Source organism: Ostrinia furnacalis, unplaced genomic scaffold (assembly GCF_004193835.3).
Source record: "Ostrinia furnacalis isolate ACB-3 unplaced genomic scaffold, ASM419383v2 OfSCF0802, whole genome shotgun sequence".
In the NCBI taxonomy this organism is placed as follows: Eukaryota; Metazoa; Arthropoda; class Insecta; order Lepidoptera; family Crambidae; genus Ostrinia; species Ostrinia furnacalis.
Window position 1 is genome coordinate 867,994 of NW_021131041.1, and position 19,602 is coordinate 887,595.

Here is a 19,602-nt window from a genome sequence, read left to right on the forward strand (position 1 = left end):
CATCTAATAAGTAAAATCTATCACATTAGAAAGATAAACTTGTCAACCTTACACTGTAAAAATTTGAAGTTACTACGTTGACGCAATCTCATTTTATTTTAAAAACACTGAGTAAGGAAGCGATGTCCAACGCTTTGTATGGGCTCGATCCAGTGTGCGGCGCATTGTGCGCGGCTCGGTTACACGGTGCAATATGAGATTCCGATCGCACATGCGGTAGTTTGGCTTTGGCTTGGTTTCAGCGGGGTATTGAATTATTACAGGTACACGATTTACACTAGAATTAGATATCCGGCGAGTTTCAAAGTTAACTTACCACGTTTATACAATGTTGCAATTAAATCGTTAAGTCCGAGACAAGTTGTACTACGCGAGCAGGACAAATATTACTTTAATGAGCGCGAACATTATTTATTAGAAGTCATAACTGTTTACTTATGCGATTAGGCATGAATTGTACGTTCCAACTAGTACTTGCGGAAAGAACCTGGTGCGGGTAATGCAGGACCGGTCGTTATGGATATCCTTGGAGGAGGCATTTCTTCAGCAGTGGACGTCATTTGGCTGAAACGAATTAATCGTAGTAGTTATGTGTATCTCTGTAAGCCCCTTAGTTTCAATTTATTCGCTTCAAGCAATTCGAATGCAATAATGGAATATCTGCAATATTTTTACTTCAATGTTGCGAGGGAATTTATCGGAGGCCGCATAATACCTAATAATTAAAACCTACACCACCCCAATCGGCGCCCCCTGGCCACCCTTCAATGACTAGATTAATTAGACTTCCCTCCGACAACATTGGGTCTTCCTGCATCAATTTAAGAGTTACAAACGCGTGTATTTTTCATGGAAGTAACTGAATACGCAGTTTTATTGATCTGCAATTAGTGTCTGCAAGCCGCGTTTGATGCGGCGCGGCGGTCGGCATACCAATTAGGCAGTGGTCAAAATTATTGATATTGTTGTGATAATTTACCTGCCCTCGGCCGGAGCTCGCAAAATATTTGCAAAACAATCGGCACGGGTATGATGCATTTAGCGCGCGGGCGCGTGTAACACGCCTCACTACCTCTAATGACAAAACAAAGAGCTAGTTACATGTGGAAATATGGGAAATGTTACCCACCCAATGAATTGACAATACGAATAATTTGATGATAAACGTGGTTTCACAGTACGTACAAAACACTAATGCAATTGTGACTTAATAATGACGACCGTGCCATGTGACGTCTCGAATTCTTTGTGGTGGCAGTGGTGGTAAAATGAAAATTGTCTGATTCGTAAACCAAATTTTTTGTTAATTTTTTTATTGACTAGGTAGGTTAGTAATATTCCTGATTAAGACCAACATTTAGAAAATAAAAACTAGAAGAGAAGAGCAGTAGAATTATTATCACCAAAGTCACTCGTACTTCTACAAAATATTGTCTTCACCCATAGGTATACTTACTTAGATAATGACTCGTCCACGATAATCCATTACATCAGCGGCTAATGGATGTGAGTAAGTAATCGCTATTCCTCGACAGTAATATCGCTAAATATCGCCGCCCTTAATCAATCGCAATTATCAAAGTACACTGTGATTTCCGAATTCATCTCGCTAATATAATTCGATTCTTTCTGTATGCTCGTTATCTGGTCGGAATAAGGTTCGATTTTGTTGCCATGGCGGTGTTTTGGCGCCCATTATCCAGTGTGCACTGGGCCGGGTGGTAAGCCGGCTGCGGTAAAGGTGTGAAGTTACAGTTAAAAGCCGTGCGGGTTCAACATACTGAGCGCCATGGCGCGTTGATGCTTAATGGATGCACGGATTAAAGCGAACGAGAAATATATTTTGACAACAGCCCATTTACTAATATGACTGCAGTCTGCAATCATGCAATTTAATGGAATCAAAAAATATATTCGTAATCTTCTAGAGTCCTTCAACATTGTATTAGAAATTGACCTGGAATGTAACTTCAGTTTAACCAATTGTCTGTTTCGGAACTTGGGCATCAAGACAACAATTCTCATTCCAAGCTTGTCGTACTACTGCTTGTCTGCGACGAAAAGCAGTCCTTGTTTAGTATTCATCGTCCACAACTGCGACACGACCTGCGGCTGCAGAAATACAACCGACTTTACATACAAGATTGACGATTGTTCGCTAGTGACCAATGTTTCGTGCCGACACTCGACAAACCACCGCCTGCAAAAACAATGGCGTTCATTACGTAGCGTGAACTGATTCCATCTTGGATGTGGCGAAAACGTTTGCAGCGACGCGACGCTCGCTGAAACTCATGCATTACGTTAGGAACATTACAGCGGAAGATATCTATCAAGAGATCATAACATTTTATGTGTTGATAGATTCTCTTGATTGTACAAAATAAGCAATCGCGCCATAGTCCTACACTACATGATGTCGGAGACTATGTAGTAGAATAGGAAACCTATTGATATGTTCGTGCTATAATTATGTACGAAAAAGTCTTTCGCCACATCGTACTTCGAAAGGGATTTCTAATGCAATATTTATTTTTTCATGTTGGTTTATTTGCTTCACGAATCTGCCTATTCCCCTGATCTTCTGCTCTATTTAGTTTCCGATTCAAAGGAAAATCCATAGGGAAAATAAAAATAAGTATACTTACTTACGGATTCTGCAAACCCAATTACAATCCTAGATAAATTCACTACATACAGAGTGTTGTTGTTTTAATGAACGGCACGGCATCAGTGGCTCTAAAATATAATTGAAATTTTATTATATCTAAGTATGTTCCGTATTGGGGGAGGCCTTTGTCCAGCAGTGGACGTCATTTGGCTGAAAAGAAGTGGAAGAAGAAATGTTCCGTATAACTAATTAAAAAAACTTCGCTTTGGTATTTTCTGATCATTAAAGCAGATTTAATATACCTATTCTTCGGATGATTTTCTAAACAAAATTGGGTTAACCAATGATAATCTCTTGATGAGTGTGTGTGATATGGGTAGCGCATTTTCTTACATAACTTTTCAATTCCTATCATTGGAGTTCCGAAAATATTTCTCATACAATTTGAAACCATAATGATCATTCTTCATAAAAAATTTAAAACCTACATATTTAAAAACATAATCATTGATATTCATAATATCATTAATCATACACTTAGTTTTTACTAATATTTGTTTTCATATATTTTTCTATACTAATGATCGAAACTCATAATCATTCGAATAAATAACTATAATATTCATAAATGTGATGTATCCTAATATTTGTTTTCATAAATTTATTACTCATAAGTGTATTTATCCATATTATTGAAAATCATGATGTCTATATTCGTATTAAATCGTATTTTAACATTAAATTAATTTGAAATGGTCCAAAACAGGCAATATTTTGTGCCACAAAACTAACGTGACAGAAACGAATCGCTGCAAAACCGACTCCACGTAGTCTTGTCTGCCCTACCCCTAGAGTGTAATTTAAAAGCCGGAGGCGCGGAGGGAGGGCAGCCCTCGCCCGCTGTAACGAGGCTCAGGCGCCCGGGTGAGCTGGAGCGGCTGAGGCTGGTCGCCGAGGCGCCGAAGGCGCCGATGGCGATCCAAAAAGCCGAAGCTGCGGAAGCAAGCGTGGGTGCCTGAGCCTCGTTACGCAAGGGCGGAAGGGCTGCACATCCCGCAGCGCCGGAGACGAGGAGATACCAATGCATGCTGCATGCTTGCTTTCATGCTGCATGCTCTGCATGCTTATCTACTCTATTAAATTATATATGATTTTTTTAAAGATACGAGTATGTCTGTTATAAAGTAAATTAATCTGAACAACAACATTATGAGTTGAAGTATGTTCTTAGTAACAACATTATTAATTAAAACAATATGATCAATGAATGTTATGAAGACAAAAGTACTGAAAATAAAAATTATGTATTTTAAATGGTTCTTGGTAGTGACAGTATTGATAAAAAAATTATGATTACTAACTGTTATGAGCTCCGATGGTAGTAATAAAAATGTATGAATAAAAAAAGTATGAAAAATAAAATTATGAAGAGAGATTATTATGAACAAAAATCGGTAGTAAGACAAAGAATAGGATATAGAATTTTATGTGAGCCAATATAGAACCGTGATATGAAACAAAGCACTGAAAAATCAGTTATTTTCCGGATTACACCTGTAGGCTATCTTGACAAGATTCATATTATTTAAGCATAGCTAGCGCATTAAAATTCTCCTTTTACACGAAATATTTACTACGATGCTGTAATTTGAATGCAATTCCGAACTACTTTAATATGAAATACTGTCAAATAATGAGTGCCTGTTTCACGGGAACTTTTGTGAGTTCGCGGAATACGCGAGAATATTAAACATCGCGTGCAACTTCCATCCGCCCACGCGCCGTGTCTGCGTTCGCGGAATCCGGAATGTAGGTAGTTTAGAACGGCATGTTTTCAGTGCTACATTAAACAAGGAACAAACAAAGTATACAGTTTATGTAAGTACATTTCTATGGGTTATTTATTGACCGCAATCGCCCCTGATGTTAAGTGAGATGCAGTCTAGGTATGGTACATATCTGCCCTGTAAGTGCCTATTCACTCTCGCCTTGCGGTGTGATGATTGGAAAATATTATTCCAGGACTGATTTGTAGTTCTTTTGACTCCTCGTCCTCTTTAATGATATTAAGAAGATTTGTAAAATGTGATGCTTTAAATCTGTATTGCGTATAAACTATCCGAATGCCTCCATCCACGTGCCGAGGCGCTCAAGCGCGCAGCGCCGGCAGCCCTGGCCTCGCGACAATGGCGTGCTCAGACACGTGGACAGCGCTCCAAGAAACGGACACCATAGTCCACTGGGATAGTGACTCGTTTTTATACCCTGTGCACGCTGAAATAGAACCGTTTGTGATTTAAAAAAAAATTTGACAACATGTTTTTGATCTTAAATTACACACTACAGAAACTTAAATTAAAATTTGGTTCATTTCAGCTGTTAAATTTGAAGCATTTTGTTATCGACATTCAGAACACACTTTCGTTGTTAATTTTAGCTAGGTATTAAGTTTTTGGGATTATCTCATTTATTACGTGACGTCATGCTTTTAAATCTATTTAAAGTACAAAATACATTACTTAGTTTTTAGGATATAGGTTTACAGAAATTAGGAACTCAGATGTATGAATATAGGTAATGCCACAGTTTTGTTGTGATACATGACATCAAGAATCGTGACCGTAGGCGTGGGTCGATATTAATACTTATTTCGAATAGGTATCCTAAATTGTATGAATAAAAAAGTGATGAAAACAGCTTTTAACTGTCCGCTGATATTCGAAGTAAATGTTTACCAAAATATCTTAATGGAATTCGAGAAAAACACGATTACTTAATAAATAATGTCACTTTAATTTAAAAGAAAAAATGGCGAGTACGACTTCAAATACGACCTCTATGCTTCAACCTATCACTAATGAAATAAGTGAATGTAGTCGAAAGAAAATATCAGAGCATTAATTAGTTAACTTCGCAGAGTAATCGTCCGACCTTCGGTCAACTGGGCAGTTAATCAAAACCAATTAGCGCGAAAGCAGAAAGCGAATTAAGCTCGTACAAAGCTTCCGCCTAATTAAAAGGTTCGCACGCTGTTTAGCTTTCAACACCGTGTGCATCCGGTCCAAACGGGCCGATAACAAAATGTCTTCCCTCCTAATTAGGTCCATTTTTATCGAAGTTGTCAAGTTTATGCATTGAGTATAGGTACGTAAAAATCTACAGTGTTTTATGGAAGCTTAGGACGAATGTATGTATATTCGTACTGAAAGCAATAAAATCTTTATAGAAGAAGAAACCATTCATCATACCAATCTATGCTAGACGATGTCAGAAAGAAGGAATCTACAGGGTGTTAGGTAAATGGGTATATGAGCCGACACTAGCCCATGTTAACATGGGCATATAAATGGTATGGTGATGTCAGAAAATTGATATCTTTATTTTACTTAATTATTTTAATTTTCATACAAATCGGATTTTATAAAATTTGTTTTGTATGAAAATTAAAAAAAAATGATGATTTCGAATTTCTGACTTCACCGTACCATTTATATGCCCATGTTAACATGGGCTAGTGTCGACTCATATACCCATTTACCTAACACCCTGTATATTTATTTGGCACTATAACTTTAACAAAATTGATTTTAATTACCAAAATAATGTTGTAAAAACAATCATGACGGCGCCGTAATTAGCTCTATCGTCGTATTTCTTTTTCACAATCAGCTCTTTTTATTCCTAAACTGGTCATAAATAGACCGGCTATTTATACATAGGATGTATGTGTGCGGAGTTGTGAAAGTGTTTTCTAATTTATGGTTAGTATTTCATTGGCCAAATAAAAATAACTTTCAGCAATTGACCCTCAGTCCGCCACCAATCAATATTTGACTAGTCCAAATCTGCAAAAAAAGATCACACCAAAAGGCTCGCGGCCACTATCCAAATGGCGCCGTAATTAATGTTGGGGTGAAATAAATGATAAACTAAAATAAAATCTGGAACTGAAAGCGATCTGTGATGTAAAACATGTTCGCGCCACGTCCCAATATACGAGTAACTCTGATGCAACATCTTTATTCGCGCAGGTAATGAAATTCGTTACAGAATGTTTAGAATTAGATTCGTTGTTTCGAAAGACAATTTCATAACTTAATGTTAACGAATAGATATTATTAGAAAAAATATATTTCTGATTAATATATTATTTTATGTCAGTTCCTCTTTCTCTCACAAAGTATGATTCTGATTTTATCGGATACTTATCACGTCACAGTAGTCACTTATCGCTATCACTACAAAAACGTGCATATGAATAATTAATTTAGATTAATGAACTAATTTTACTTCTGTCTAGAATCATTTTAATTTATTTTTAGTGAAGTCTACTTTTTTCTTATATTTACTTATAAATTAAACCCTTTTTAATTCCTTTTCTTAAATATTCTCTTTAAATTATTGTCGAGAACGTCCATCATAAAACCTTCCAAGGAATGCATGAAACAAGCTCTTCCTCCTCACGGCTCGTCGATATTTAACTCTGCCTTTTTTCTGTGAACAATTAAGTACTTAGTCAAGAGTTTTTTCATGATATTTAATTTCATATTATTAACCATACAACCGGATATCATACCATTAAGTAGCGAAGGCATTTCTATAAACGTCTTCCTCGTATCAGTGAACATAATATGAGGAAAAAAATAGTTGTTCATAATTTTTATACATTCACTTGAAACTTGTGCATTTGGTTTTCTTGAATAAATATTATGGCTACAAAATAAATGAGTAGAAAACTATATTACTTGTTCAGCACAATTGGTTTATTTTTATTAAATTCGAAGCATTTCAACAGCCACCAAAATTTAGAGTTCTTGCCCATAACATATGAGATATCTGGGTGATTGGCGGCCGTAGGTCCGCATGGGTAAGCTGCGTCCGTCGCGTATTGATTGTGTTAGGGTGGAAACCCTTTGCTGATTGGGAAATACCTATGAGCAGACCACCAATTTCCAGTTGGCTGATTTTATATTATTCTCCGAGTGGACCTGGACCCTATTTGTTTATCACTAATTATTGTAAAGTAGGTACAGTATAGTAAAGGTAGTTAGGATGTCCAATAATGTAACATAAGCTAACAGGTGACACTATTTGCATTGTGTGATCTACGAGTAACAGTATCATATTAAGAAAGATCTATCGGTTGAGAACAAGAACTTTTACTGCGCCAAAGTTTTTTAAAGTTTGCTTTAATTAGGTTAAACATAGTGAAGTATAACTTATTAAGTTATATTAACTGACATCATTTTCTAGGTACACTTTCCCAATTAGCCAAAACTTATTTGAAACTCAAACAGTCATGATAAGTTTGGAAACTCATTGAAACAGTAAAAGTGTTACTGTTCGAGAGCGATTGCCAACTAGTCATTGTAAATATGAATTAATTAAAATTTCACGAGTTCACTCTTACATTCTACTTTTGAGTTGGTAATTCATACAGTTTAATATGAGTCCACATAAATATAAACTACATCCCATTTCGCAGAAAAAGCAATTATTTCGTAAAGAACTGTAAGCCACTTTCATTGCGAAATCAGTATAATACATCAAAGTGCAAAAAAGAGTCGTTTTAAAATTGTTCTGGGAAAATGGTGTCGAATGTTATAAAGCTGATATTAGGTCAGCCGTATTTGGTTTGCAAACTTGTCACTGCATATTTTTATTGCTTTTGCCTCACCCACAAGTTCCAGCGTTGGTATTTGTGTGAAGGCTTCCATCCGCCGATGCACCGAGTCAACAGAAGCGAACCGGGCCAAGGGTTGTCGCGGGCGGGTCGAGCAATCGATTAAAGATTATCTTTATTGACTTGTTGCCTATGGAACAGTCTATAAGCTGACTGCTGCATTTCATGCCGCTGCCTTCTCCGCGACCACAGCCCGTGTAACTGGGGCGAGCGTGGACCAATAAGGGGCCGCTAGTTATTGGATGAATTCCTTTTATTAGTTCCTCAGCAATCGCCTAAGGCAGCAGCAATATAAATTCAGCAATAGCTATGAAAACGGACCGTATTGCACTCGTCATATTAAACGAATACTTGTTAAAACTTTAATCACCCCCGCACATGATGGGATTAATAACCGAAGCATTTTTCAATATCAGTTTTATTCAAATATTTTTGTCGGGAATATTTTTACGGGCAAATGAAAATTTCATATTTGGACGTCACAACTAGTTGGCTGTAATTTTATGCTACGAGAACTCTTTAGTAGTAAATCGAATCGCAACGGAGTTAAACTGAAATGCCGTTGGAATAATCTGATCGGAATCCATGTTGACTAATTGGCACTTAGACGAAGCTGTCGCGTTGTTCCACTATTTTACCTGGTATTGAGAGGAGTTATTTAATAATCACAATATCCGATATTGGAGAGTGGATTGTTTCATCAATGATTTTTAGTAGCGCTTTTTCTGCTGAGTGGGGTTTGATGTAAACTCTACATTATATTTCTTTTCTTGCTTTTTGAAACAATCTTCGATTGTTAAGTATCCTTTGGGTATGATTATAAGCAGTAGCTATAAGTATTCAACCATTAAATATATTTTATAAAAATTTAGTTCGAAAATCGTGACTTCGATATAAATCTATAAAACTCAGTTATACTCATACACAATAAGTTCGTCTATAAAAAAAACTTACGGTGTTTTACTACTCGTGTATCAAATAAAGATTGCGGCATTCAAGAAAAATGGAGCAAACTGCGGGCAAATATTATGTTTTATCAAGATAATGCATCGCACACGAGGCCACGTCGCGATGGCTGCCGAGTGCCGACCAAGCTTGGACTGCTTGAGCACCGGCAAGCCTGTCAGTGTGTCCTATTTTATGGCTCCGGCACTTTATTAGTGTAGTGATGACAGTGTGTGAAATTTTAACAAGGATGTTGAATAGTTAGAGCATAAAGACTTTTGTGGAATCTTACGAAGTTAAGTAGGTCCATTTACATTACCTACTTACTCTAAATATGTAAACGAATGAAGACATTTATTATGTTATTAAACAGTCTCGCTGATTAGCAACATCTCCGTCCCCTATGCGCCACCTCATTCGGAATAAATCAAGATTAAAGTTTTGAAGTTGACGGCGAGTAGCGGGCGCCTGCCAGTCGCGGCTGGGCCCCGAGCGGCGCGTAATCTTAGTTTTCAAATAACATTCCTTTAATTGGCCTTGAAGTTGCAAAATCAAAAAAAATCAAAATCAAAAGTATTTATTCAGTTTAGACCACAAGTGGCACTTATGAACGTCAAAATTATTATAGAAAATAATAAAAAAGAAAAGTTAGCCCTTATGGGGCACTTTACATGTCTCCTTATCTTTTGGGCCCTACCAGCGCTTCGAGACAAACATATGGCAAGTGCTGAGAAGAAACGCCGGTACAAACTCAGTCACCACTAATTGCCGGGAAATATCTAACGCTAAGAATAACCAAATTGGAGTATATCAAATATGTGCAGACTGAACTGACCACGCATCCTTGTCATCAATATAGTCTCGAACCTTGTAGTACCCTTTGGACATAAGGGTATTTTTTATATGTATCTTAAAGGACAATGTTCGTTCTCCATACATTGTTCGCCTAAAGAACCAACAATTTTGACATATTACTACCCGAAAGCGAAATAATACGATTCTGTGTGTAAGAACAATGATTCCTGATGGACACTTGCCATAAAATTAATGATTAAGAATATTAAATCACAGCGATTTTATAATATGTCGTTTATGACAACATGGCGTCTAATGTATTGTGTGAATGTATGAACACCGATTCGCGAAAAATGTTTTGTATTGTCGTCACGCCGAGTCGCAGCCAAATAGTATAAAATAATAGAACAAGTTTTAGAAATACAACTCGGCATTCCACTTTTAAATTTCGATTTCATTACCCAGTCATCATCCCTATTGGAACGCATTAGTACCTAGTATTGTCTATGGCCTAAAAAAGCAAATGTTTCTGCTTTTGTCTATTGTCATTCTCTCTGTGTCACTTATGAAGAATAAACTGAAAATGTATTTGTCTTTTTATTAGAAATCCTTCATCAATTGGTTGAGTTAAAATTTCGGATATACATGTAATTCGGGTGACAGTGCAATATTGTGATGACATGGAGCTGATCTGATGGTAGAGCTGGAATGCCAGTGGCTCCATAGCAACTCCGGGATTAAACGATTCCATCGAGTTTAGGCTCGTTTGATTTGTATTTATTTATTATTATACCTAAATAACTTCATTACAATTTTCTAAAAATGCACAAAAACTTAAAAATCTTGAAAACGGTGATATTTTTACTGGGGTCAAAATTGGACGTTAGGGAGACCATGGCGAGGCCTATCGATGATTGAAGGGTTATCCATTGTTTTTGGGACACCCTGTATAAGCAAGTAAATAATGTTATGTAAGTACGCTACTTTGAGAATCATGAGTCTTCAATTCTCTAAGGTAAACTGCAGGGTCTGATGATGGAGCTGGAATGTGGCCATAGGAATAGGCTAGTATCTTAAAAAAAGACTTTTGGTCCGTCAATTTTACATTATCAAAAAATATTGGACACAGGATATTTTTATTTGTCAATTAAACAAGTAATTGTAAAGTTATTGGTTTGGTAATTTAGGGAAGTTTATTTGCACTTAAACATGAAAAATATGGTATCAATGTACTGAGTACCTATGCGCCTTCAGTGGCAACAACAAGGTCTACTGAGTACCTATAGTCTACTAAAGGCATGAAATAGATTAATTTCACTAAAAATTAAAACCAACTCCAAAACGAATCACCAAAAGGTAGGCTGCCACCGACTCCGAAAATGGCTAATTTTGGGGCGCCCGAAGAGTTAGTTCCGTGAATATTTACTTTTTGTAATCTGTCTGAGAGGTAAGAGTGTAATAGGCTTAAGGCCTTGTCTGATATACCATAATGCTCTAGCTTAAATAACAGAGTTTGATGATCAACACAGTCAAACGCCTTCGATAAGTCACAAAATACACCAATAGCATCTTTTTTCTCCTGCCAAGCATCGAAAATGTGTTTGATAAGAGCAACCTCTGCATCGGTCGTACTTTTCCCTTTTGTGAACCCATATTGTTTTTCATGAAACAGTTTATTTAAGTTAAAATGAGACAGTAGTTGATTGAAAATAATTTTTAGCAAATAAATAACTTGCAAAACATATAATAATCTCCGCGTGGCGTCGCAGAGGAGAAGCCTTCTAACGAGCTCGCTCGCTTTCCACTGACGGAAATAGCCTCAATTGATAAAGCGATGTGACCTTTTAGTGCTTGCTTGATATTTTTTCTACAGGACGTAGGAAAGGACCAAACCTTAAAAGTGATCTCAGATCAAAATCGCTTTCCTTTTGTATTGAAACTTAAAACATTTTAGACTAAGAGCTAGTGAACGCCAGACCTACGTTATTTTATAAAGGCTGAAAGTTTGTCAGCGCATGCTCCCAACATAGCTAAGAACCATGGCCAAACATGAAGTTTGGGTCATGGTGGCTTTGGCAGACAGACGGTACTAAAGGTGTGTAAAATACCAACTTAATTACGTCAAAGTATAAAGGCTGATTTTTTTATATTTCCTTCAAAATGTTATTAGAAATGACGTTATTAATTGACAGACACCTACCATGGTGGCAGCCCTTAGCCAGACACCTTAAAGTTCATGAAAATATAGTCCTACTTACGTCATACTATAAAAGCTGATATTTACATAAAATATTTGAACTATCATTTGATGAATTTTCCTCATCAGCCAGACACTTCTGATGGTTCCTTCGCCTTGCCAGACAGCTTTTAGGGTGGCTGAAAGTGCGAACGCGAGGCACTATAAATATTGTTATTTGTACTTTTTCTTAAGTTCCTCAAGTATTTGAGTCTGTAATTCATCATCTCATGTTGATGACCTGATGATGGAAGGTAAGTACAACTCCTTAAGGCTTAGGAGTTGGAGGACAATTCTTTAACCAGTACGAGTATAAATAAGTATAGTTTCTAAAGTTATTTGGGTGTTTGCATCAGCTAGTCATCATCTCATGTTGATGAAAGTTACAACTTCTTAACGCTTAGGAGTTGTAAGATTATTCACGTCATGCTCCCCGGCGAAACTACTTTTGATTTAACTAGTGTAAGTTTCTAAAATAAATCTATGAAATGTCTATAAAATTCTAGTCCTATTTAAAAAAAACCAATGCCTCAGGTTTCGCCGTATTTTGTTATTGAAAGTGGTTGCGCTGCAGAGTATCCTTCCAGCGAAACCATCACGATATATCTATTACTATGCATAGTAAAATCAAATTTATAGTATCAAATAATTCTATAACAATTCTATATTGAATTAGGACCCCCAAATCCTCATTAGAATTTATATACACGGAAAATGTGGTGCCACAAATTTTCTCTTCGAAATACATAGTTCAAACGCCTAGAGTAAAGTTCATAGCAACATTAGCATTAACACAGGTAATGCTAATGTTGCTAAGAACTTTACTCTAGGCAACTTTCAGAGGAAATCACTTTAAAATTGGGGATTGGGGGAGTTGTACTTACCTGCTATATCAGCTCATCAACATGAGATGATGATTTACAGACTCAAATACTTGAGTAACTTAAGAAAAAGTACAAAAAACAATATTTATAGTGCCTTGCGTTCGCACTTTCAGCCACCCTAAAAGCTGTCTGGCAAGGCAAAGGAACCATCAGAAGTGTCTGGCTGATGAGGAAACTTCATCAAATGATAGTTCAAATATTTTATGTAAATATCAGCTTTTATAGTATGACGTAAGTAGGACTACATTTTCATGAACTTTAAGGTGTCTGGCTAAGGGCTGCCACCATGGTAGGTGTCTGTCAATTAATGACGTCATTTCTAATAACATTTTGAAGGAAATATCAAAAAATCAGCCTTTATACTTTGACGTAATTAAGTTGGTATTTTACACACCTTTAGTACCGTCTGTCTGCCAAAGCCACCATGACCCAAACTTCATGTTTGGCCATGGTTCTTAGCTATGTTGGGAGCATGCGCTGACAAACTTTCAGCCTTTATAAAATAACGTAGGTCTGGCGTTCACTAGCTCTTAGTCTATTTTATTCCACTCCTCTATACTCAGCATACAGTCTCCGTTATGTTATAGTGTCAGAGTCATTTAAACTGAGACTGTAGCTTTATCAATATTATTGTAATTACCAAATAACATAATAAAATTGACAAACTCCTGCATAAATGAAGAGTCTGATGCTACCGTCAAAGTGCCCGTGTCCCTAGCGCCCTGTCAAGGTTACCTCAAGGGTGACCAATTCATCAATAGAATTCAATAGAAATCAATTTGCTGAAGATTTATTTTCAATCGCTTATGTTAAATGAAAATCGTCCCACAGACCTAATTCAAGGTTGATTTGCTGCAGAATATTCTGTATAATTTTAATATTGAATCAGAAGTAGCTCATTCCTCAAGTTTGTTTGCTACACTGATTCTTGGAACAATATTTACAAGAATAATTGCCTAATGGATTCGAAGGATTCGAATCTGTTGTGAAAACAAATTAGTGAAGTGTTAGTCCTAGGGTAATTAAATAAGTTACGTAACTAAATGCAAGTAATTTTAATACTTATTAAATAATGTTCATATTGCTTAATCAATAACATTATATCGTTAAACCAGCGCAAAGTTTGATGTTCGTTATTCGAGTGAGGGACATGAACCGTAGCTGCTACAACGCTACGTCAATTTGCTACGTAATAGTAGTCACGGCGGCGCGGCGAGCGTACTACGACAGCTACGAATTACATGACGGCTGGAATGGATTTCTATCGCAGTGCCTAGTATTTATTTTGCTGCCAATTGATATTTGTATCAACTGAACAAAAGTGTACGTTTGCTTTGTCCACATACGGCTTTAGACTATTGTGTTTCCGTGCCCAGTTTTATTTGGTGCAGTATCTATTTTTTAATAACAGTGCACCTGAAACCTGGCGGCTTTGCGTTTTAGCCCAAAAATTGAAAGCGTTGAATATAAATAAATACTGGCATACCGAGGTAAACCCTGTAAATTTGTATTTTGATATGCGGGATTTTCTTTTGTTGTTTTCAAATTGCTGATAGTGTGAAGCAGGAATAACATGAAAATAGTGACACAAATATTCATGAGCTTTGAGACTGTAGCTTTGACAGCGATAACAATAAAAAGCTTTTACGACGATGCGGGCCCATTCACTCGGAGCGAGTCGAATTTACATTGCCGGTCAGAGCAAACTTGCCGTTGAAGCACTTATTTACATACCTACTTATTTTTGTAGTGGCTGATTATGTGTAATCATACCTGCCCACGTTGTATAAAACACTATCTAAACAATTTCATTTGAAAAAATTTCCTTTCGTAACTTGTTTCTTCTCATTTTACCTACCAGACATATTGAGTCTATAGCCTCGGCTTACGGGTATGTTAATAACTGTCTACAATAACGTATCGTCGTAAAAGCCTTTGAGATACGATTATGAATATCAGCCGAGCGCAAGCGGATGACATCCTCAATTAAGACGCCAGACTTATGAGATCCCGTCTCAGACTGGCAGGTTATTCCTATGTGCTTTCTTATAATAACGCTGCGTTTTAAAAATATGTCTGCTTATGAGCCCGAGTGTTGTCAATAAAGGCAGAGAGGCAATTTCAAGACAAACAGGTCGTTTTAAATATACTTTTATTACCAACTTTCCCCGTCGTAGCGGTTTTTACTCGTATGGGTCTTTATAATTTCTTTCTTTAAATAATAATTTCCTCCATATTGTTTCTATGAAAACTCATATACTTACCGAGTTAAAATGTTGTTTTGATCGACTTCATTATAATAATTGACTGTTTCATGGAATCATTGTTAATTATCATTATTATAATTGCATGTTACCCAAATGAAATATTTCTGGAATTGCTTATGATAGGTACCTGGATTATTATTTCGCTGGAAAACATCATCATTGTTTGTATCTGTAAAAGGCTTATCCTGGAAATATACACAGCTCGGAGGATATAATATGGTGCTTGCACGAGCTGAAATCCTCGCCTCCGGCGCCGCGCGCTGAGGCGTGTGTTTTGCGGAATCCCGGCTGTAGCTGCAGCTTATTTTTATTTCTGGCGACCAGCAGTCCTCGAGCGATGTTATCGGAACAAAAAATCCTAATCCAGGTGCCAGTTTCATGAAATATTTCACTGTTACTCGATCCTCCAGTCAGTGAAACGAGTGGAGGATCCAGTAACAGTGGAATATACTAGATAAATACCCTTAAGGGCTCTTCTCTCTGCCTACTCACGAGCGTTTTATAATAATTCAATGCGAACCCGGCTTGGACAGAGACTTTACGTATTTCTTATGACTCCAAAGATGTGTGAATGAATCATGTAGCCGTAAAGTAATTTTTTGCCTTTCTGTCTTATTTTAGTGAGTTGTTTGATGGTATCGAATTTTTGCAGCATTAATAGCTACGTTTGCTTCCCATGTCGTTGAGGTATAAAATGTATATTCTCTATTCGTTTAGTAATACAGCATCCGTTGTTATATTACTGTGGATGTTACAACTCATCCGCTGTGGAAGCGCTATAGGAGGGTCACAATAATCCCTGCACATACGCACGAGTAAGTATCTTCCGCGGAAGGCATTTATTAATCGGGAAGAACACGATCTAATCATATCGAAGAAGGTTGGCTGTTAATTAGTAGCTTGCATTTCGATCAATTATTCCAATGTACGCACTGGGGACTTACGAATTTCAACCCAATAATTTTACAACAACACAAATTTCGATCGAGCAATAAATAATGTGATTTTTGGTAATTTATGTGTCATCTTGACTTCCTTTTTAAATAATTGATTGAAATCTATAAGTAATAAGAAGAATAAATTATAAAGACAAAATCATATACCTATTGCAAATAGCAATATAAGTAAGTACCTACTTATTATAATCCACCAACTTCATAATATGAAGCTCGCTTCGCGTAATGCATTTAAAAATAAACAAGAGTTTACTATATTTTACATACAGTTTTAACAAAAATGATTTGTTAATCCTTTTGTCTGGATGATCGAAGCTAACTATAAAGCTTATAGCTCGTTATAATATTTCGTTTATTACTAAGGTAAGCACTACTTTTTTTCGCAAAAAATCGCGATTAAGAATAATTATGATAAAGTTGTATTGTTAAATTGTTCGATAGGGATTTAAAAAAAATAATTGAATACTGATAACAAAATCACCCTATACATATCATATAACTTACCATTTAGTTGAAAATCGCAAAAACCCGCACCTATTTTTAAACTTTTGACTTTGAATTTTTTTTTGCTTATGTCGGAACATTTCAGCTGTATGCGAATTATAGCAGGGTTGATATCTAACTTGACCGGACTATACAGAGTCTAGATACTTTATCTTTAGGTTTTTTTATTCCAGCTCGTGATTAAATCTCATATAAGAGGCAAACTATTTTGGTATTATACTATTATTATTATAGATACTCGTAGTTAAGCAAACACTGGGTTTTAATTCAGCTCCCTGACTGACACTAAATTGATTAAGGCGATTAGAGTCCTCAATGACCTTGGGCGTTTGACCTTCACGCCGCGAGCAACACCCGCGCACCCCGCACCAAAAACTCCGATTTGACACCGATCAAAAATACACGGGCATAGGTAGATACAGAATAGAAGCTCTTTCTTCATACATTACTGCCTATTATTTTAAACTTAAATTGATGAACCTTGATGTCGGTGTCATTTAACTCAGGCGTAAAGGTATTTAATAAAAATAACAAAATCCATGAACATTTTGTACGGGATAAAATTTTATTTTATTTTTCGTAAATTTTCTAATACTTTTGTCGGTTCAGTCGTTCTCGAAATTTGAACAAACCCGACTTTATTACAAGCTTTTATTTAGCTTGCAATTNCCCTAAGTGAAGTAAAACCAATTTGAGGCTTTAACAGAGTAAGCTAGGTAATCTTTAAACCAATCTATTTCAACCTTCGGCACGGAGAGGGGTTAAGCATCTGTCTAAAGTACCAGATCGCTGTTGTTACTTACTACTTTCGTATTGTTACCTTGATATTTGATTAAAACGAGCATTTCAAATCAAAAACATTCCCAACATCCGAAGCCGGGTAAAATAAAGCGAGAAATAAAAATTATCGTCAATATTTTTTGCGAAATTGATTGCCCTGTAAGTACTTGCAGGATTTGGGTCAGGGTGAAAACTATGCTGGGAAAAGCGGCTGCTAGAGAGCAGTCGGAAAAAACTTCCTCTGTACTTCCTTCACTTAACTCACATGTAAAAGTACTTACATAAAAGTAATTTTGTGATTTTCTTACGATTTGTGAAACAACATTCTGTTAAACTTCAACCAGCAAATGTCCGAACTAGCCGAAAAATTGCTTAAAACACCCGATCTTAACACTAATCTTTCCAAAAGAACAATACTCCCAACTTACGGATCGTCGATCCCAAAAATGTTGACTTAAATACCTTCTTCAAACAAAGTGTTTGAAAACTGGGCCCTGAGCGATTATAATATTCAAGAGTTGCGGTAAGAGTAAATCATACTTAATTTGTATAAATTAGAATGGTCTATTTGCACGAGTCGAATTTGTTTTTTCTCTTTAAATATTATTTTTATCGTCTTCAGTAGGTAAAGTAGATGGGTATAAAGTTTTGGTCATAATTCATCTGATACTGAACGTGTAATACGAGTACAAGACGACGCGAAAATGCTGCTATAAATACTTATTAATTTTGCAAGCCAGTTCTTTGCTCCGCATTACTTAGGCCGCGGAAACAAAACTGAAGTCTTCCGTGAGCAAATGTGTCTCGGCACGTTTCTCTTGGAGGATGAAGTCCCGCGTCTGAAGGGAGCTCGCCGTCACCAGCCGTCACTTGCCGGATGCGTCTGCTTTGTTGGTTAACAGCGACCATTGTGCTGCCGGCGTTATTTCCTGGGGAACTTTTATGCTATTAATTATACGCCTGACAGTCTAAGGATAGGTAATTTTAAAAGGCTTTACAGACAGCTGAATAAAGATAAAGGCTGTTATGTGCTTTGGATCCGACAATTTACGGTAATTTGTGTTTAAATATCAAACTGACAAAGTATAACATTCATTTATAAAGCAGCTGAAAATAGTTTTCATCTGGTGATGATGCCTCGAGTCAATATTTATTTCTATTTCAGACATGTTTCTAATTTTTTAAATACTAGAGTAAACCAATCTTTTATCGCTGTAAATGAAAGAGGTTATTAACTCTTGAGTAATTTATAGCTGTTTTGCTAAAAAATGTGTGCCATAAGAAAATCCCAGTTGCCCTTGGGAAATCAAAAGGCTTCCAAAAAAATCGCGTCATTTTCCAAAATTATTTCTAATCCAGCTCCAGAATCTCGAAAGGGTGCGAAATATGTTGGAAAATATAAAAAAATAAATCACTTATATCGTAATTATATTTCGGGAACTCGTTTTCAGCCCGTTCTGTGATATATGTTTAAAAAATGTTACAGGCTTTGATTTATTTGGCTTCCTCTCTGGAATTTCATTGGGCAAATATTTGCTCGCACCTTGGTTTGTATTTTGTAGTACTTTGTAAGCTAATGGATCAATTAATCGTAGGAATATAAAAAAAAAAACCAATTTGTTGTTACATTTAATATTGAACATTACTATAAGCGTCAGTTTTTAGTAAGTATACTGTTTGTGATAAAAAATGTATTAAACAGAATCAGATGTAACGCAATTTGTGTATAAACAAATAAACTTTACCTAGCTTATCTAATAATCTAACAAGTTACGAGTATTTACGAATTCTTGGAAGAATTGAGATTTGTTTTCAGAATTTATAACGAATGAGAGTTTATAAGTTCTCGTGAAGTGCGCTCGCAAGAGCTTACTGAAATCGCAGGATAATGAAAGAGTTTTCACTTAGAATTTCGTGCGAAGTAGTTTCTGCGAATATAAA

The 19,602-nt window shown here is 36.3% G+C and overlaps 1 protein-coding gene across 1 annotated transcript in view; it reads left to right on the forward strand.

The window, feature by feature from the left end:
* Window positions 1–19,602, forward strand: part of fry (microtubule binding protein furry) — a 208,825-nt gene that overhangs the window by 50,860 nt on the left and 138,363 nt on the right. The gene's annotated exons all lie outside the window — the stretch shown is intronic.